At 39.7% G+C, this 21,864-nt stretch overlaps 1 protein-coding gene and 1 long non-coding RNA gene across 6 annotated transcripts in view; one reads left to right on the top strand and one right to left on the bottom strand.

Moving 5' to 3' along the window:
* Nucleotides 1–7,244, bottom strand: part of LOC123331359 — a 69,720-nt gene extending 62,476 nt beyond the window's left edge. The window contains exon 1 of the long non-coding RNA XR_006547943.2: nucleotides 6,906–7,244. This is a non-coding gene — a long non-coding RNA (uncharacterized LOC123331359). The remainder of the gene's footprint in view (nucleotides 1–6,905) is intronic.
* A 318-nt stretch (nucleotides 7,245–7,562) lies between these two features.
* PKP4 (plakophilin 4) overlaps nucleotides 7,563–21,864 on the top strand; it is a gene marked incomplete in the record, with an annotated part of 244,819 nt that continues 230,517 nt past the window's right edge. For 2 of the 5 annotated variants that reach the window (XM_045164071.1, XM_045164074.1), the window contains 1 exon segment: nucleotides 7,564–7,704. 5 annotated transcript variants of the gene reach the window in all.

Here is a 21,864-nt window from a genome sequence, read left to right as displayed (position 1 = left end):
AGATCTAAATGTAAGACCAGAAACTATAAAACTCCTAGAGGAGAACATAGGCAAAATACTCTCCGACATACATCACAGCAGGATCCTCTACAACCCACCTCCCAGAATATTGGAAATAAAAGCAAAAATAAACAAATGGGATCTAATTAAAATTAAAAGCTTCTGCACAACAAAAGAAACTATAAGCAAGGTGAAAAGACAACCTTCAGAATGGGATAAAATAATAGCAAATGAAGCAACTGACAAAGGACTAATCTCAAAAATATACAAGCAACTCCTGCAGCTCAATTCCAGAAAAATTAACGACCTAATCAAAAAATGGGCCAAAGAACTAAACAGACATTTCTCCAAAGAAGACATCCAGATGGCTAACAAACACATGAAAAGATGTTCAACATCACTCATTATCAGAGAAATGCAAATCAAAACCACAATGAGGTACCATTTCATGCCAGTCAGAATGGCTGCTATCCAAAAGTCTACAAGCAATAAATGCTGGAGAGGGTGTGGAGAAAAGGGAACCCTCTTACACTGTTGGTGGGAATGCAAACTAGTACAGCCACTATGGAGAACAGTGTGGGGATTCCTTTAAAAACTGGAAATAGAACTGCCTTATGACCTAGCAATCCCACTTCTGGGCATACACACTGAGGAAACCAGAATTGAAAGAGACACGTGTACCCTAATGTTCATTGCAGCACTGTTTATAATAGCCAGGACATGGAAACAACCTAGATGTCCATCAGCAGATGAATGGATCAGAAAGCTGTGGTACATATACACAATGGAGTATTACTCAGCCATTAAAAAGAATACATTTGAATCAGTTCTAATGAGGTGGATGAAACTGGAGCCTATTTTACAGAGTGAAGGAAGCCAAAAAGAAAGACACCAATACAGTATACTAACGCATATATATGGAATTTAGAAAGATGGTAATGATAACCCTGTATGCGAGCCAGCAAAAGAGACACAGATATATAAAACAATCTTTTGGACTCTGTGGGAGAAAGAGAGGGTGGGATGATTTGGGAGAATGGCATTTAAACATGTATAATATAAGAAACAAATTGCCAGTCCAGGTTCAATGCAGGATACAGGATGCTTGGGGCTGGTGCACTGGGATGACCCAGAGGGATGGTATGGGGAGGGAGGTGGGAGGGGGGTTCAGGATGGAGAACACGTGTACACCCATGGTGGATTCATGTTGATGTATGGCAAAACCAATACAATATTGTAATTAGCTTCCAATTAAAATAAATAAATTTAAATTAAAAAAATAAATCAAGCTGTTGATCAAGTAAAAAAAGAAAAGAAACAAAGACTCATTAAAGGCAAAATAGGAAAAGGATGGGTTGGGGTGATTTTAAGTAACAAATCTCTTAAAGTGATATCTGCACTCCCATGTTTACTGCAGCATTATTCTCAGTAGCCTAGATATGGAAACATCTTAAATGTTCATCAAGCAGATGAATGGATTAAAAAAAGATGTATATAAACACAATGGAGCAATATTATTCAACCATAAGAAAGGAGGATAGCCTGCCACTTGCAAAAACATGGATGGACCTTGAGCACATTATACTATGTAAGGTAAGTTGGAGAAAGATAAGTACTATATGTTACTTGGAACAACAGACTGGTTCCAAATAGGAAAAGGAGTATGTCAGGGCTGTATATTGTCACCCTGCTTATTTAACTTATATGCAGAGTACATCATGAGAAACATTGGACTGGAAGAAACACAAGCTGGAATCAAGATTGCTGGGAGAAATATCAATAACCTCAGATATGCAGATGACACCACCCTTATGGCAGAAAGTGAAGAGGAACTCAAAAGCCTCTTGATGAAAGTGAAAGTGGAGAGTGAAAAAGTTGGCTTAAAGCTCAACATTCAGAAAACGAAGATCATGGCATCTCGTCCCATCACTTCATGGGAAATAGATGGGGAAACAGTGGAAACAGCGTCAGACTTTATTTTTCTGGGCTCCAAAATCACTGCAGATGGTGACTGCAGCCAGGAAATTAAAAGACGCTTACTCCTTGGAAGGAAAGTTATGACCAACCTAGATAGCATATTCAAAAGCAGAGACATTACTTTGCCAACAAAGGTCCCTCTAGTCAAGGCTATGGTTTTTCCTGTGGTCATGTATGGATGTGAGAGTTGGACTGTGAAGAAGGCTGAGCGCTGAAGAATTGATGCTTTTGAACTGTGGTGTTGGAGAAGACTCTTGAGAGTCCCTTGGACTGCAAGGAGATCCAACCAGTCCATTCTGAAGGAGATCAGCCCAGGGATTTCTTTGGAAGGAATGATGCTAAAGCTGAAACTCCAGTACTTTGGCCACCTCATGCGAAGAGTTGACTCATTGGAAGAGACTCTGATGCTGGGAGGGATTGGGGGCAAGAGGAGAAGGGGCCAACAGAGGATGAGATGGCTGGATGGCATCACTGACTCGATGGACCTGAGTCTCAGTGAACTCTGGGAGTTGGTGATGGACAGGGAAGCCTGGCATGCTGCGATTCATGGGGTCGCAAAGAGTCGGACACGACTGAGCGACTGATCTGATCTGATCTGATCTGATCTATTACTTAATTTGGGATCTTAAAAAGTCAAATTTCTAAAAATCAGAGTAAAATGATTTACCAGGGGATAGGGAGTGGAGCAATATGATTGATGTTTAAGGCTACAAACTTGCAATAATTGGCAAATTAGCAATGGAGATCTAATATACTATATAATTAATATAGACAATAATAGTTTATTGTATAATTATGTAATGTGATAAATATTGCTACATTAGCAATCATATTACAATATATGTGTATAAAAGTAATACATTATATACCTTAAATTAACACAGTGTTATATGTCAAATATATTTAATTTTAAAAAATCTCATTGATCAATAAAAAATGAAGTATATATTCTGCCTTCATGGAGAGAATAAGAACCCAGAAAACATCAGGATGAAGGCAGCTATTCTCTCTGGCTCACTTGTTTTCTGAATCCCAAATTTCTTGGGAAAAAATATGATTGGTATTATTATAGTTTATGGGTCAATAGTCAGCTGATGGATTGGTTACATCTGTGTCAGGCCCCCAGCAGGGCTGGTTCCATGGTTAGATGCAAGGTCATGAGACATACAGGACTGCTTACTTCAAGGGCTATGCATATATAGGTACTTGATATCATGTCAATTACACTTTCCAGATGTTTAATGACTTTCTGATTTTATGAAGTTGTTAAATTTGCATGATTCTATGGTGTTTCAAAAGACAGAGCAACCTGGATGCTTCAGATGGAAAAAATGTAGACAATCCTTATTTAAACTGTTTGACAAACTTGAGTTTCAACTGCTTTCTCCAACATACAGATTTTATAGCCTTAGCTCTGGATATGATAAGTTCGTGCCAAAAGACATGCAGCCAGTTCTGTTCACATTGGTCCCTTCCCTCACAGAGGAGTCGAGATAGGTCATGGTAGAGATGAGATCTGAGGTCTTTCTCTCTTAGGAGGATACATGGCAGAAACCTCTACTCCGCTCTGCCATACATTACCTCACTTTTCCACATTGAACCTCTAGTCCCATCTTTTTCTAATTACCGCCCAACATTACCGATTCCAATTTTTCATTGTTGGAAGCCAAATTCTTCCAAAGGCTAAAAGAAGGATTCAAGACTGTTGGCATTTTTCTAGTGTGGAAGACACTTTAGCAGCACTGCAGAGGCTATTATCATGACCACGACATAAGGCTCACACACTATTTATCTGCACCTTGGGGTCGAAAGTGTTGGTGCCTCAATAAAACACTAAAGCAGAAATAATCCTCTTTGGAGATGGGTACTATCAGGACCCTTACAGAAAAGACTCTACAGGTAACAATTTGGCTGGATTGCTAAAGGCAGAGGGATGATTTGCATATTCAGAGAATGTGCTACAGGTGGGATACAGCCAATTCTGCAATCCTGAGAGGAATTGTTATTAAGCTCTAGCATCCTCTCCCAGGACAAGTTTATTCCACTGCACCCTTTCCCTCCTTTGCCACCTGCCTCTTTTTAACATTCCTTTTAAAACAAACACCACCCTCATCCCCTAACCAGCACGCTTTGTGGAATTTTTATCTTCACTTTTCCCACCTCCTCCCTCGGCATCTAAGAATGAGGAAAGAGTGTTCCTGCTTCTCTCTTTCCCTTGCTGCCTTTGCTATTCTTTGTCAGGAATTCACTACTAAACATTATAGGCTAATATTAAAATAACTTTAGAAAGTTACAAAATTTTCCTAATTATGAAAGGTTCAGGCTGACTTCTTTCTGAGATGGTAATTTAAAAGTTTCTTTGGATTTCTGCTGTTTACTTTTGTACTTGAGCATGCTCCACTGTCAGGCGAAGTAGAGGCCCGGTTTCCTACCTCAATTTCCCAGCAGTTAGAGCCACCAAGGTGGTGGGGCTAGCAGGTGAAATGCTTCCTTTTCTCAAGTAAATAATTTGCATTTCTATGTATCCAAAAGGGTGGGAGACAATGGTTTCTATCCTGCACTGGAAATCTGGATTGAGGCACTGCAATTTGCAAGTAAAAGGCACATTTATAAAGGAAAACTTTGTTGGCAAAAAGAGTTAGGGTTTTGAGGGCAAAGAGCACAATCTTCAGAATCATTTCAGTAGTACTCAAGGGCAGAAAATTGAAAGTGGAAAAAATAGAAGCCACAAGAAATTCCCTTCAAATCGTTTCTTAGGGATTTGGCCAATAGAAGGATAGAAGGGAGGTGATGTTACTGAAGGTCACATATTTGTAAGATATAGGATAAAATTTTTGGAGGAGAGGATGTAACACATGATCTAAGAGAGTGATTATAATCAATGGAGGAAAATTCTGGGGTGGGAGGATGGCCAATGTTTAAGAGCACAAGTGAAGTGTGAGCTCAGAACAGAAGGCTGGCACCCTTCTCAGCCAGGACTGAAAGAAGTGATGAAGTGTGAAAACTGAGACTGAGATTTAGGAAAGTTAAGTTGAGAAACCTCATGGTGGATGCCTCAGTCAAGTAGGAGACAAGATCATTTGCAGAACTGGAAGAAGACCAAGTACAGTGGAGGCTGAGTAGAGCAGAAATAGGACAGTTTTGGGAGAAGTGCCCTGAATAATGTCTTTGCATCAGTATCCTAGATAATCACCCTCCTGATGAGGAAAGGAATTTAGAGAATCAGTGAAGATCCAGCCAAGACTGGATAGCATAAACTTTAAGTGGAACAAAGTAATTTTTTTATCCAACCATGCTTGGTTGTGCAGGAGCAAGTTTAAAGTTTTCACTGGAGCATAAAAATGACGACTAATAATTTGAATGACAACATTTTAAGGGACATTATTAATGGTGGATTTTAGTAACATTTTAATCATTACAAACATGAAATACACAGTATCAAAATACTCATCAAACATGTGATCTGAGAAATATGCAAAAAAGAAAAGACTATAAGAGTAAAAAATAAATTAGTTCTTGTTTCTTTCCTTTTATATTAGCCTAAGGGAAGGAAAAAGGACATATCAATGTTTTCTTTCCATTTGACATATCTTCTATTGATTATTATAAAATTTTAAAATAGTCATTGGTATTTTGCTAGTACATTAAAACTGAGTTTTTATTTATAAAAATTTGCACTTTACTTTTTCTATTCTCTTATAAACAAACACCAGAAAGAAAACAAAAGGCAGAAATTGAAAGCATGATGAGCTAATTTCCATGATGGCAAGGCATGAGACAGCACTCCAAAGTCCCTGCTGATTTCTTCCCAAGTCTATAAATATTTAGGGGGGAGCACTTGTATGTTTAGCTGTTTTGTTTCACAGTCCAATCCTGCATAGGATTATGGACAAAGTTCAAATTTTACTACAAATTGCGAAAGACACTTTCTAATTAAGGTACCATTGAACAATTCTTGTTTATTTTTGTCATTTTTAATTATGGCAAGATAACAAACAATAGCATATTATCCAACTTAAAATTCAGGACAGTAGAAAGACATATGTGGCTTGCACACACATTAATCTGTTGCTCTTAACAAAATATTTGTAATTTCCAAAATTCTATCAGTTTTTTCATACAATGTGGTCCCTTCAAATTGAAGGGCAGCAGCCTAAACATAGTCTTCTTACTAAAAAAATTAATGTAAAAATGGCAAAATCAACAAAAAGAAGGAACATAAGAATATCAGTGACTATATCACAAAGCAATATAACGCTTAAAAGCCCAATATGTTCACAAAGTTCTATTTTAATAGCTAGTATCTATATATGAAAATTATTTACAAAAAAACAATTGGTATTTACGAACTAGCAAAGTGACTTTAAATGAAAGCAAAGCACTTGTAATTAAAGCTCAAGATTTTCTATGTGACTCCACGTCTCAGTTTATTTATCAAATTTACAGGTAAACTTGAAAATACGCAGAAAACAAAATCTAGCAAGTGTAATCTCCTTCCTTTCCTCTCTTGTGAAATCATCAGAAGACATGAAGGATCAATTGCCTGTGTCTTGCCCCACCTTGTAAACTCTTAGGGGAAAGAGCATGCACCTGTCAAGCTTATAGTGCAGAATGCACACACAGATGGGCATTTAATAAATATCCTTCAATGGAGAGATCAGAGGTTTTCTTTGGGAAGCAGGGAACACACCTCATGCACTGACTAGATGACATCCATCATACAATACGTCAGCCTGTTTCCTCATCAAAATATCATCCAAAGGAAGTCTTTGAATGATGTTTAGTCTCCTTTTAAGTCTTTAGACCCAAAATTTTGATGCAAGATCTACCCCAGGGAAGGGGGAGTGGTTGGGAAGAACAAGTAGATGTGATGTGGATCAGTGACGTCAGGAAGAAGCAATGATTTAAGGGATGGGGTGCAAACTCACCTGGAGAAGCAGAAGGTGCACACGTGTCAAAGGCCAAAGGGTAGAGGCCGAGGGACTCCCTAATCGCAGAAAAAGTGAAATGCCCACTCCCGGGTTCTCAAGGATTCCTTTAGGGGCTCAGTTGTCCCTGCCTTTGACGCGACGGACTAACCCTTCCATGCACAACTGGGTTTGACAGGGAGACAAAGCGAAAGCTGTCCCAATTTCAATCAGCACTCACGAATCCCTCGGTAGCTCTCTCCTCTACCCCCTCCCGCACCCAAAGCCAGAGACACCTTCATCCTCACTCCCCACCTTCTCCAGGCCCTCTAGCTCTTAACAGCATCGGTCTCTATGGCGACCTGAAACCTCAGTTTCCATTGGCCAGTTCAATATGAGGGCCGGTCCAATGGGAAGGGCCAGCCTTCTCCTTCCGACCAATGGGGTAGGCAGGGAGCAGGTCCGGAGACGGCGGCGTGCTGACGTTCCCGGGAGCCTGGTGCTGGCTGGGCAGGCGGGCTGAGTGCTGGGCGGGCGGCGGCGGCCTCTGGGCAGTAGAGGGGGCTCCGGGGCTGAGTCCTCGTCGACGCCGGCCGCGGAGGCGGCACCATGGGCAAGGGGTAGCGGGGCAAGTTGGCCACCGCCGCCGCCAGGGGTGGTGGGAGAGCCGCTTCGGGGTAGGGGGCGGGTGGGGGAGGGAGGGGCGGGCAGCCGCTCGGCCGCGGCACTTTTTTAATTTTTTCGAGTGCCGCAGCGGCGACCCCACCGCGCCGATGTTCCTGATCCCCGGAGCGACGGCGGCTGCTGCCTAACCTAGAAAGTAAGTGTGCGGGCTCGCGGGAAGGCGCGGAGACTCCTGCCCACAAGACCCCCGGCCCTCGCCCCCTCGGGCCAGAGACAAGACCTGCCTGCGAGGGGCGCGGGGAGGGACGGGGACGGGCGCCTCCCTCCCGTTACTCCGTCCCCACCGCCTCGCGGCCGCCTCGGCTTTCCTGCCCCGCCTCGTGTTCCTGCCCGCACTCGCCTGCCTGCTCCCCTCCCCCCGGTAGGCGCACAAGTTTCACCCTCCATTTGCTTTTCCCGGCGATTACTCTTCCCCCGGTCTCCCCTACATGCAGCGCACGACCCCACCCCGCATTGGCCTTTTTGGATCTAGGGCCCGCAGCCCCAAACTTGAGCGCCACGCCGAGCCCTCCTGGACGTCTGCCGGGAGGCTTCCCCTCTCCTGCCCGCCTGGTACGCCGCCTCGCGCCTCCAAAACCCCTGGGCGCCCGCCTTCCCGAACCCTCGGGGCGGTCCGTCCTTCCCTCCAGCCCCAACTCCTGCACCTTGCCCCGCCCCCCCTTCCTCCCACGTCCCTTCTGCCGGGGCTGTCTTGCGTTTGCCCGGCGTCCCGCGCTTCTAGCTGGTCCTGCCCACCCACCCTGTCCAGTGCGCCCCTCTCTCCTCGCCGCGTATCCTCACGCTCCACCCCTCCCGGTTCTCCAGCCGCAAGCTTCCCCGGTTGCCTTCTTGCGCGGCCGCTTCCTTCTCTCCCTGCCAGGAGTTGAAGAGCTGCGGCACCCCGGGGCGGATAGTGTCCCTGTCCGCCGCTGGCGCTGCCCACCCCTCTCTCTTTCCCCCTCTACCCGGGAAGCGAGGGGCTGAGCGGTTGGGCCGAAATTTGGCTGCGTGTTGGCTGAGTGCGACAAACAGCGAGAGCGGGCAGTAGAGGCGCCGCGGCGGCCGTGGCCGCGCGGGGCGCAGCAGTAAGCAGGTGTGTGTGTCCGGGGGGGGGACGCGCACCGCGGGCTCTTCGGCTGGCGACAGATTGTGCAGGAATGCGAGGAATGCACCGGGAGCATAGTCCACGCGGCCCGCCGCGGCAGAACTAGAGCCTTCCCCAGCCCAGCTCTCACTGAGCAGTCAGAGGTCACCGGAGCATCTTCGGAGCTGGTGAGCCTCTCTACACTCCTCTCCTCCCCTGGCTTTTCTCCATGCGGCAGAGGGCGGCGGAGGGGAAGCGCGGCAGTTCTGTTGGGCTTCAGCTAGTCTTTCGTCTGGGATTTTGCTGCATTGGTCTCCAGGACCGTGAATTTCGTGCCGATGGCGGTATAGCCAAGGTTATTGATAATTGCACAAGGTTCTTGGAGACTTTGGTTTACAAGGTTTAAATAGTGCCTGGATTTTTTGAGTTTTTTTTTTGTTTTTTTGTTTTTTTTTTTTTTTGATCTGCAGGAAAGGGTGCCTAAGGTTCTTTGAGTAATGAGCTTGCAGCCAACGTATTTTGGCTCTATCAAAAAATGTTGTTAATGCTCATGGACGGGGATGTTCTTCAGGAGATAACTTGAATGCATCACTTTACTGTCATAAAAATTGTAATTTTTTTCTCGAAAATTGTGATTTTTTTCTCTCATACTGGGCTGTGTTTAGACCTCTTACAATCCACAATGAATAGAAACAGAGAAGCAGTGTTTGGTCAGCGATGGGACAGATAGGACTGTCTGGTACAGTTAAATTCGGGGCGTGTCAGTTACCATTGGAAGTAACGGGGTACTACAAATGATGTGTATTTCAAGATGTAATTTATTAGTTGAGGTCGCAGTTCTTTCTTTTTTTGGCACCGAGTTTGAACATAAAATAAAAATACGGGTCTACGACTTTTAAAGAATGGTGGTTATTTATGTGTAAAATCCAAAATGATTAGTATATAGTTTTGGTCAAATTTTATTTCCTTAATGCAGAAAAGCAAATTTTTGACAGAAGTTGCTTTGCTAGAACAGGGCTTAGATTGTTTTCTTTTAAAAGGTAGAGTAGAAGACCACTACTCTTTTTGAATGTAGTGTATTGCTGTAGAAAGTATTTAATTTCCTTTCTGGTACTAGTGAAACAGTTACGGAAAATGGTAACTCATCAGCATGAGAACAGTTGATGTCCAAATTAAGTATTTCTGGATTTGGAAAAGTATACTATGTGTGCTTTTATTTGACACAGTTTGCTTTGGAGGTTGAATTTACTATAAGCCTCTCCATGCTTGGCTATTTTGTATCAGATTCAGGAAAATAGTTGATTGTCCAGCTGTCCACTAACACCTTCTGTGTAGGGATCAAGGGCGTTGAAAAGTATAAAATGCGAGCCTTTTTATTTGGTTAAGGACCCAGCGGGAAAGGAAAAAGAGAAAAGAAAAAAACTTTGTGATGGATAAAGTTATGTCTTTTGGCTGCTACATTGCTTTTCAGATATGTTCATAGTAAGTGGGCCTTCTAATTTAGAGGGTTAGCTCTAAATTAGGATTAATAACACTGTGTTGGGTATCGAGAAGTGTTTGGAGATGTGAACAGGAAACTTATTATGTAACACCTCACAGCAGAGTTTAACATGTGCATATTTGATGTGATATGAATATTAGAAAGTAAAAGTTAAGTTTATCTGCTACATTAGAAATTGAAATAGCCCATTCAGGCATATAGAAAATGTGTATATACATTGGTATATATGATTGGCTGTACAAATAGTTTTACATGCTTCAAGGTAGGCTTTCAGTTAGAATTATCGTCTATTTGTTATTGACATTTGAAGAGAAGAAGTTTTAAAATTGGTTATCGTTCACAATAAAATAACAAACTATTTCAGTCATTCCCTCCCCAACTCCCACTATTATATAAGAGAAAGTGCTGTATTTCATGTCTTATATGTTATATAGAAGATTCTAAATTGGGGACAAATGTTCAGTTATCTTAATTCTTACCCATGTTGTTTTTGGAAGGAAATAGAGGACCAAGGTAGTGATGGAAAGCACGAGTAAGAGAAGGTAAGCAGAAAGTAGGAGCAGCTGGCATTCATTCAGGAGGGGGGAAAAAGGCTACTGCTGCATTTACAAGCTGAATAAACCAAATCTAATTCTATCAGTGGTTGGTTCTGACATCATTTGAATTTCAGGAAATTACTACCAAACTCAATTCAACAGGAACTTTAGCAATTTTATAACCTTGAGTATTTGGATTGTCTATATTAAGTCAGAGTTACAATTTTCTTTCCTTTCTATACAAATCGGGAAAGGGATTTTAGTTTAAAGCTCTTAAATTTGCTTAATTTTTAAAAATCCAGTTATTGTCAGTTTTCAAACTGAGTTATTTCCTTGTTTTTGACCAGGGGTTGATTTAAATAGAGAATTTCCATACCCTGGATGATACCAATCATTTACATCCAGGGCTTAACCTTACAGCTTTGAAATATTAAGGTATTTTGAGATTGCTCCATAAGCTTTTTTTTTTTTTTCCAGTCAAGAAGGATGTCCCTAATTTGCTTCATTCTAAAGTGGATATTATTGCTTCCTTTTTAAGTGAAAGATGAAGTAGAGGTTATTCAAGGTTTCTTCTAGGGATTAAGCATTCATGGAATTGTATGTCACTTTGGGAAGTTACCTTCACACCTTCAGTGTACTGGGAGATAATTACTTCCTCAATGTGTTAAATGGTTTTGTAGTGCCTTTCCTGCAATGAAGAGGGGAAACAAACCTAATTCATAACACCAATGAACTGGATATGTTGGCAGTATCCAGTAACTATTTCATGCCCAAACTGTAACTACAAATAGCTGCAAACAGAGAGAGAAGACAGACAGACAAAGTAAAACTTTAAGTATACCTGGCTATAAGACTTGGGATCCTGCCAATAAGTGATAATAACAGTTAGCAAATTAGTTTGATGCCCAGCAGTGGAAAATAACGTTTCTTTTAGGGTAAGGGGATCAGGCCCTGAGTCACAAACAGCAGTGATTCATGTGCTTGCTGGTTGCAGTTGAGAAGTTGTATGTATGTCATTCAAAAGTTGGTCCCTCTGTCACTTCAATAATTCAGTGGAATTATGTTCATCTTTTGGAGGCTATGTTGCCAAAACTAAATTGGGGACATTACATGATGGTGCTCTATGTTTAAATTTAGAATGCTACAGACATTCCATTTGTCATTGGTCTGAGGTTTTTTTTTATATATATAATTTAGATTTACTTTTATTTGATATACCAGTAAGTGTTGGCTACACTGCTGATCATTTCATTATTCATAGTCTTAATAATATTATAGTTTATTATGACTCATATATGGTGATATAGTGATTCATTGCAAGTGATAAAATATCATTAGAAATTATACTAAATCTTTAATACTATAAAATATATAAATTAAAATATGGAAGTATTTGAATTATTTTAAGTCATGTCATGGTGAAGCATTTTTCATGAAGTGAATAATGCCTGAGGATTGGTTAGATGCCATTCTCTGAAGGACAGTATATCATATAGCCCTCCCAGAGTCCAGAACTCACAAATTAAGTGTGGAGAGGGAAAGGATCAGAGGAATCAGTAACGCTTTTTTCATCAACAAGAAAGGCATGTTTAACTTCTATAATTGTTGCTTTATTCAGTATGAGTTTAGTGGGTTGCAAATATGCAAGGATGTTTATTCTGCTCTTCCCTAATCTGCATCCCTGTCCTTTCTCCCCACAACACACATACCACCACCACCACCACCACCACCAATGCATCTGCCTGCTTGGAGAGCCAGAAAAAGCCCGCTTTCAAGAGCCACTTACATAGAATATAGAAATTGGCACCTAGTGTTGTAGGTTGAATTTAGAGCAGATGTGCATTTTTGTCATAAAAATGATATTGTATATGAATACAAAAGGTAAAATGTGAGGTTGAAGGTGGGCTATCAGCATACTGTGCAGGCTTTGGGGGCTGGCCTAGAACTTTGAATACAGTGTTTTATGGGCACGCACTGCTGCTGCTGCTGCTGCTAAGTTGCTTCAGTCGTGTCCGACTCTGTGCGACCCCAGAGACGGCAACCCACCAGGCTTCCCCGTCCCTGGGATTCTCCAGGCAAGAACACTGGAGTGGGTTGCCATTTCCTTCTCCAATGCATGAAAGTGAAAAGTGAAATTGAAGTTGCTCAATCGTGTCCGACTCAGCGACCCCATGGACTGCAGCCCACCAGGCTCCACAGCCCATTACAAATAGACTTTTAAAACACTGGATAGGTGGTATCTGAAATTCTGGTCCCTTGTAAGCTCTCTTTTTAATTGCAAACATGAAAAGGAGGTGAAAAGCACCCTAAGCTAGGAATTAGAAGATCTGCCGTTAAACCATATAACCTTGACAAACCATTTAATATTTGGGTTACAGCTTCCTACTTTTAAAGATACAGGGTTTGGATTGCATTGATCTAAGATATATTTCAATTCAAGGTTCCCAGAGTTCTCAGGGTTTTTTGGTTTGTTTGTTTTTTAAGAAAACAAAATGGTTTCAAAAGCATTCCTGTATATAATCAGTCCTGTTTTCCCTTCTATCCCAAATCATACCAACAGGAGATTTGGGTTCTCTTTTGAGACTCTTGATTCTCCTTTGTGTTCATCTTAAATAACTTTGTTTTCTTTAATAGGTTAATTTTGGAAAGTGAGGGGAAGGGAATAGACCATATAATGTGTTGAAGGTACCTATTAACCCCAACTCTAGTTCAAGGTGAACCAATGTAGTTTAGGCCAGGGAAAGCCTTTGGGATTTCACCCACACACTGAGTAAAAACCCTTGAAAAGTATCATTATAAGGCAGTGAGGTATCGTAATTAGCAGCCAGAGTGTCATAGTTCAATTCTGGCTCTTCTGTTTGCAAGGTGTCTAACTTGGTAAATTATCTAACCTCTCTGGATCTTGTTCTGCTCATCTGTAAAACAGAATGACAAAACTGTCCACCTCATATGGTGGTTTTGAGGACTAAGTGGGCTAATATATGTAGAGCACTTAAAACAAGGCCTGGCTTAAGGCTGGCTTTAATACATCAAGTCATTTTTATTCTTATGTTGTGATACTTAATGATGCTTTCTGTAGCATCTGCTATGTCCCAGGCAAATTATTGGCTTGTTTTCTGTGTTCTTAGTCAATATGATTATGGATCTGAGTAGGATATTTCAGGAAAGAAAACTACCAAACAAAAAATACTATGAACTGGATGGTTTGCAAGAGATTGCCTTTAAAGAAGAGAATTGATAAAAAATAAGTCAACTAAGGGTATTTTTAAAATAGGGAAGTTGGACCTTCCTTAGGCATGCAGTACTTGAGGCATGTAAACACCACTAACCATCATGTGTAGAAGGTTTGGGTAAACAGCTTAATAAACTGTTATGTTTAAAAGGTAAAAACTGACAGTATTATGCACTTGAAAATGTAAAGCATACCTTTTAAATGTGTATACTACCATGGTATTTGTAGTTCTAACTGTGGTCGTTATGTCCAGCGTCTTTGCTAGTCAACGTATGAAGAAAATGCTAGTGTGATCATTTATGAGCTAAAATGCACCTTGTAAATAAACTCTTTTCTGCCTTTTCTGTCTGAAATTCACACTTGAAATTGGCAGGAAAGTACGAAAGCAAGAAAGACTAGAAGAAAAGTTGGGAAGATACTTGATGTAAACCAACAGACAGTAATTTAATAAAGAGTCTCTAGTCCTAGACCTGGCCGTGTTACTAAGCGGTATGTGTCCCATGAGCAAGTCATTTAACTCCTCTGGGCTCTGGTTTTCTCATCTTATAAAATGAAGATGTTGGACCAGATGCTCTCTAGAGCCCTTCTGGTACTTATATTTCACTTTAGCACAGCAAGCATTCTCATTCTGTTGCATTTTTTTCCTTGGCAAGAATGTACTGTCTTCTCAAGAATTTATTACAATTTACCCTCTGGGGTAAGGGAAGAAGATTGAAGTTATACATCTGAAATGCTCAACTCCTAAAAATATAAATGTTGCAGCCAGACAAACATTTGTCCCCATAATGGCTGAGTTAGTGGCTACCTTCTTGGACTCATTGGTTAACAAACAGCCAGTCTACTGTACACATTTGAGGCTTAACCTCTTGTTGAGACTAAATTTTCTGGAAATTGGATTGAAACAGAAGAGAATTTAAATGGTGGTTAGATGGAACTGGTCTACTTAAAATGATAAAGACTCACTTATCATTTGTTTTGGTCTTATTTATCCTCAGAGGTTTGATTTGTCTTCAAAGAAATTAAACAACTGAGAGTTGTTCCTCTGGAGAAACTGTTGCTTTTCCATGAATGGAGCTCATTCATCCACCTCTCATCATAGAATATAGGTACTTTCATTTAACTGTAATTTTTTAGGACATAACCAACCAGTGTTTAGAAGTTGTAGTGTAGTTCAACAGGATGATATTTTACTTAAATCTGTGCTCTGGAATCTGTGTTGTTTTTGTAAAAAGCAATTAAAAAATCCAAGTGAAGAGATTTTGACATGAATCCTGCTCTCTCCCACAAAGAGGGGAGATCTCTATAGAACTTACATACATATACATTCATACACAGTTGTTTAAAAATTTATTGAGATTGGCTGTTTCCCTTTGCTAATACAATAAGTACATTATTTTCAAAAAAGAGAATCAATTATATTGCTAACAGTGCAATATTGATTGAATTCTCATTGTGATCAAAGTACACACTTGAACCCACTCTTAAGTTTCTGTACTGTGAAGAGAATTATAAACATTCAATGTGAAAACCAGTAATAACCACTTTGCAGTGAAGTTCATCATTCTGTCTGATACTTTGCTCTTCGATTGAATGGGAAACGGGCTAGTCTATTTAGAAGTTACTTCTTGTCCTAAGTACCACCAGAGGTCCATGTGAGGGGACTGAATACAAGTAGCACTTCAGGTATTTGCTGAAGGTCTACTGTGTGTGAAGAGCTGTGTTCTGTGTTATATACCTCTTATTTAAAAAAGATACATGATTCATTTTGGTTCCATTCAGTTAACATTTATCTGTCCCCTGCTCTGTATTGGACTCAGTGCTAGACCTCACGGCCAAAAAATGATTTTTCCTGGGGAGTTTTGTCATCTATGTTGGATTCAGTATTCAGAGTCTGCATCTTTGAGGAAACAGTGATTAATTTCACAATTTAGTTGGGAAAGATAAGACATAATGAACTGGAAAAAATTGTCCTAGAAAACTTTGGTATATAAATAAACATGCAAAATTGTTCTGTAAGTGTTAAGGATGAGCTGTAAAATGACTTTGTATTAACTAGGTTTTAGCTAAACCTACTTTTTAGGTGTGTTATGTGATAACATTACCAGAGTCTATAGACAGCTGCGTTAAGCACCATCAGTGGCTTTGTTTGGAAAAAAAACTTGCATTTGAAAAAGTGCTCCCTACCAATAATAAAATAGTGATTTCAGAAAAGATTTTAATCAATGAAAATTCATTATATATGAAGAAACATAATTTATGCCTTAAGAACAACCATTTTAGGTAAGTTCTTATCTTCATATTGCATTACTTTGGTTTATTGTGGGTTTTTTTTATTCTTTAGGCAATTTGTGTGCCTTTATAAGTCCAAACTTATTATCTGTTATTGAAAATAGTCCCTTTTGTTATGAATAACTAGCAGAATGTTTTGAAAATCTCTTGTGACATCTGCTAGAATAAATGGTCTCATTGAATCATACCTTGAATCTCAGACTGATGCAGTGATGGGAATTTCCTGCTTATTGTCAATTTGTCAATGACTGAATAAGCAGAAAAGTCCGTTTTTAAAAAAGCACCACAAAAGGAATCAGAAAGCACAATTGGACTTTCACAAGAACTATTATTTTGTAACCTGTAGTAAGCAACTCAATTGTTAAGTGTCTAACTCAGATTATCCATACAGGAAAAATATGTCAGTTTGATATCTCGGCATAGTGTATTGGCAGGTATCAATCTTCCAAAATATTCTCTATGAGTTACTTCATCAGAACTCTGAATACACTTTTATATAGAAGCAACACTGAAGAATATCAGTTCCAAGTTCCTTTGGTTCTTCTGCTTCCCTGAGCTACTTGAGGCCAGAGACTCTGTGTTTTTGCATGACTTAATCTTGACTTCCAGTCTTTCTAGATATCTCAACAGGATTAATGGGTTTTTAATTCCAGCCTTGGCATACCCTCACCTACTACTCTTGGATAAATCTATTAGCAGCCCTCTTTACTTTGGCCACCTGATGTGAAGAGCTGACTCATTTGAAAAGACCCTGATGCTGGGAAAGATTGAGGGCAGGAGGAGAAGGGGACGACAGAGGATGAGATGGTCAGATGGCATCACCGACTCGATGGACGTGGGTTTGGGTGGACTCCAGTAGTTGATGATGGACAGGGAGGCCTGGCGTGCTGGGGTTCATGGGGTCGCAAAGAGTTGGACACGACTGAGCGACTGAACTGAATTGAACTTATTTTGTTTACTACTTTTATAAAATTGTTTTGGTCTTAGATGCTCAGAACTATTTATTGTTCATGTTTCAATGGAAAAATGCATTCTGCCTTATCTAAACAATTACCATTATAATGCAACTTGCTAGATAAATAATTCTTTATATCAAATTACTTGCTAAAAACATTAGAAATTTTTATTTATTTATTTATTTAATTTTATTTTATTTTTAAACTTTACAATATTGTATTAGTTTTGCCAAACATCGAAATGAATCCGCCACAGGTATACCCATGCTAGAAATTTTTGAACAGACTGGTTCATATTCATTATTGCATGGTTTATAACTATGGTGAGATGAGTTTACATACTACTCTCCTTCTCAGGCCATTAATATGTAGCTACAGAGCACCAACTCCAGCTTGGTCAGGCTTTGGCTGTATGACGTTGAGCAAACTTTCTATGTCCTTGCCTTTTGTGAATTAGTAATATCTTTTGTATATTCAGTTGATAAAGTAAAAAAGAAAAGTAGATGCATTTCTAAGCACATGGAGTCTTTCAAAGGAAAAAGTTACTAAAATAATACAAGTATAATTAAAACTGTAAAATTAAATACACATTAATAATCAGGAAAAAAAAAAAAAACAGGGAATTTCACAGCTTGTTGTGACCTAGTGGGTATAGCAAATCTTTATTTGGTTTTGACAGTGTAATTAGAAATACTCTTAAACATTTTGGTGGTTCCTTCCCCAACCTCAAGTAATCACTGTGATAAAATTTGAAGAAGTTAAAATTTAAAACTTAAATGTTTAATCATGATATGATTATGAACTCACAGGCACTTATTAGGAACAATACACACATCCTATGTACCCATCGCCCATTTCCCCTAATGGTAACATCTTGCAGAACTACAGTACAGTATTACATCCTGTATCTTGATGTCAATGCAGTCGAGATACAGAACATTTCCATCACTCCCAGGGACCCTTATGTGGCCCATTTGAAATCATACTTCCACTTCTCTTCTACCTCATCCCCTCCTTAATTCCTAGGAACCACTAATTGTCCTCTTTCTATGTATTATAGGAATATATTAGTTGTGTAATTTCTGTAATTTCATCATTTTAAGAATATTACATAAATAAAATCATACAGTATGCAACTTGAGAGTTTTTTGTTTCTATTCAGCATAATATTTTAGAAATTCAAGCAGGTTGTTAGCATGTATCAGTGTTCTCTCCTGTTCTGTTGCTGAGTAGTATTCTATAATAAGAATGTACTAGAGTTTAACCACTCACACTTTGAAGGACATCTGAATTTATTTTTTAATTTACAGAGCTGCTATAACTATCTGTACAGGTTTTCATGTTTTCATAAGTTTATTTCTCTGGGATAGATGTCCAGGAATGCAATTACTGGGTTAAATTATAATTTTTAAAGCTTCCTTTCTATAATTATACACTGAATTACATGTGACCTCAGTAATTTTAAAGTTAGATTTATAGCTTTGGTAAATTACAAAAACTTGTCTGTAAAGTCGAGTGTTTCATCTTTTTTTTTTTCCCCCCACAAATACTGCCTTCTATGAGTTTACCTTGTTTTTAGCAAAGCCCCATCATTGATTTTATTTTATTATTTTATTGAAGTATAGTTGATGGACAAGGTTATGTAAGTTACAGGTGTACGATGTATTTGTTGTTTAGGTGCCCAGTTGTGTCCAACTCTTTGCGACCTTAAGGACTGCAGCATGCCAGGCCTCCCTGTCCCTCACCATCTCCCGGAGTTTGCCCAAGTTCATGTCCATTTCATCAGTGATGCCATCCAGCTGTCTCATTCTCTGACACCCTCTTCTCCTTCTGCCCTCAATCTTTCCCAGCATCATAGACTTTTCCAGTGAGTTGGCTTTTCGTATCAGGTGACCAAAATTAGGAGACCAAATTAGGTGACCAAAATTCAGCTTCAGCATCAGTCCTTCCAAGAATATTCAGGATTGATTTCTTTTAAGATTAACTGGTTTGATCTTGCTGTCCAAGGGACTCTCAGGAGTCTTCTCGGTGCCACAGTTCCAAGGCATCAATTCTTTGGTGCTCTGCCTTCTTTACAGTCCAGCTCTCATAACCGTATGTGACCACTGGGAAGACCATAGCCTTGACTATATGGACCTTTGTCGACAGAGTAATATTTCTGCTTTTCAACACACTCTCTAGGTTTGTCATAGTTTCCCTGCCAAGATGCAGTCATCTTCTGATTTCATGGCAGCAGTCACCATCTGCAGTGATTTTAGAACCCAAGAAGAGGAAACCTGTCACTGCTCCCACCTTTCCCCCCTCTATTTGCCATGAAGTAAAGGGGCCAGATGCCATGATCTTAGTTTTTTTAATATTGATTTTTGAGCCAGCTTTTTCACTCTCTTCCTTCACTCTTATCAAGAGGTGCTTTAGTTCCTCTTCACTTTCTGCCATTAGAGTGGTATCATCTGCATATCTGAGGCTGTTGATGTTTCCCCCACCTATCTTAATTCCAGCTTATAACTCATCTAGCCTAGCATTTCTCATGATGTGCTCAGTATATAAGTTAAATAAACAGGGTGACAACAGACAGCCCTGTCATACTCCTTTCTCAATCCTGAACCAATCAGTTGTTCCATACAGGGTTCTAACTGTTGCTTCTTGACCTGCATACAGGTATTATGTGGTACTGTATACTGTTATACTCCATTTTCACTTATTATAAAATATTGGCTACATTCCCCGAGTTGTATGGTACATCTTTGTAACTTATTTTATACCTAATAGTTTGTACCTCAAAATCCCCTACCTTTATATATTTCCTCCCCTCTTCCCTTTCCCTATTGGATATAGAGAATGAGAACTAATTTGTTCTCTACATCTGTGAGTCTGCTTCTTTTCATATCCACTAGTTTGTTGTATTTTTTAGATTCCATGTGTATGTGATATCTTACAGTATTTGTCTTTCTCTGGCTTGTTTCACTTAGCATAATGCCCTCTAAGTCCATCCATGTTTCTGCAAATGGCAGTATTTCATTTGTCATAGCTGGGTAGTAGTCCATTCGATATATATACACCACATTTTCATTATCTATTCATCTATTGATGGGCACTTAGACTGCTTCCATGTCTTGGCAGTTGTAAATAATGCTATGAACATTAGCCTCATCATTGATTTAAAATGGAATTCATAAAGTTACTCTGTAGCTTAACCTCAGGGTTTGTTTTTTTGTTACATTTTGTTTTTTAGATAGCAAGTATATTTAATTTCCAATAACAATACTGTGTTTCAAAATGTATTTGTTAATATAAGTTCTTTCAAAATTTCACCTATATTTGATGTAAACAATTTAGGTAACATTCTTGCAAAACAAAAGTTTATTGTGTACCATCCTAACAGGCCAACTAGGAATTTAAAATGAAGACAGTATATTTTTGTGTGACTGGAATCCATTCAGTTGTCAGGTGGAAGCCAGCAAGCATAACTGAAACTTTTAAAGGCAAGGAGTCTGCTTTTTTCCCTAGAAGAGAAGATGTTTTCTAAAGCATAACTTTTTCATTTTCCATCTCTCCCCAATTTCTACCCCCCAACACCCCAGCTTTTTGCATACAATTTCTGCCAGAGAAAAACATTGAAATTGTGTCTGGTCTAAATAAAATTATCACAGTTGATTTGTTTTTATTAGTGTCCTTTTGTACCTTGAATGTCAAATGTCAAATTCTTTTCATAGTTAAAATACCATCTGATCATATATCTTGTTCTGTATTGTTTATATTCTAAGATTTTTATCAATGCTTTTACATTTACAGTCTTCTGAAATCAAAGCTGAGAAGTGATGACTACGCTTAGTCCTAAAACATAGCTTATCCAGTTACAGTCTTCTTCAACACTGTGCTTTTAAGGATTTGATCGTTTCTCTATATTTGAATAATATGACCTCAGCACCCTTTAATTTCACAGAAATATGGTCTTTCCACCAAATCGTATATTTCCTGAAGGCTTTTCAGTAAGTAACTAGTATGTGCTTCTCTGGTGAGCCTGCGGTTTCTTTTCCTTAGTTTAACTTAATATTCTCTCCTTGGTGAAGCCTCCTAGCTCTTCTCTCCAACTGAAACCTTCCCACCTGTGCCTCTTAGCACTCTGCATGTAGTTCTGCTACAAATACGTGCCGTATGGGGTTCAGGTCTTTCCTGCGCCTGTGTCCTGGCTGTTTTGAGTGCTGTCCAGGTTAGCACTGGCACAGCCATTGTAACCCTCACCTATCAGTGTGCCTCACATAATATTTTTTAAGCACCAGATGCCTGCTTTGGATGAATGAATAATGAAATACTTTGTTTATAACCTTAGTAGTCCTTCTCCCCTCTAACCTTAAGTGATTCCCCACTCTGTAAGATCACTTCAGACTCCAACTTGCCTACCAGTGGAGGCCCTTCACAAGCAAACCTTGATTATTCTCCTTCCTGAACCTTCTGCATCAGCAGAACTGGCTTCTACTCACTGTTCCTTGCCTCTCTGAGCTATCTGTTTTAATCCTCACGGTCCTCCAAGACCTTGTTCAGCTATTGGCTGGTGGTCATCTTTCCTTCTCCAAATGCCTCTCTTCTCTGGGTTTTAATGCTAAACTCCACCTGTTGGTTTTTTGTTGTTTTGTTGGGACTGTTAACATCTGCTGATTAACTCGTCTCTCATCTCTTTCCTCCAAATTGACTGTAGCTTTTGAGGAAAAGCCCTTGTCT

The sequence above is a fragment of the Bubalus bubalis genome, chromosome 2 (assembly GCF_019923935.1).
Source record: "Bubalus bubalis isolate 160015118507 breed Murrah chromosome 2, NDDB_SH_1, whole genome shotgun sequence".
Lineage (NCBI taxonomy): Eukaryota > Metazoa > Chordata > Mammalia > Artiodactyla > Bovidae > Bubalus > Bubalus bubalis.
Note: the sequence above shows the minus strand (reverse complement) of the source record. Positions and strands in the feature narration are given on the sequence as shown.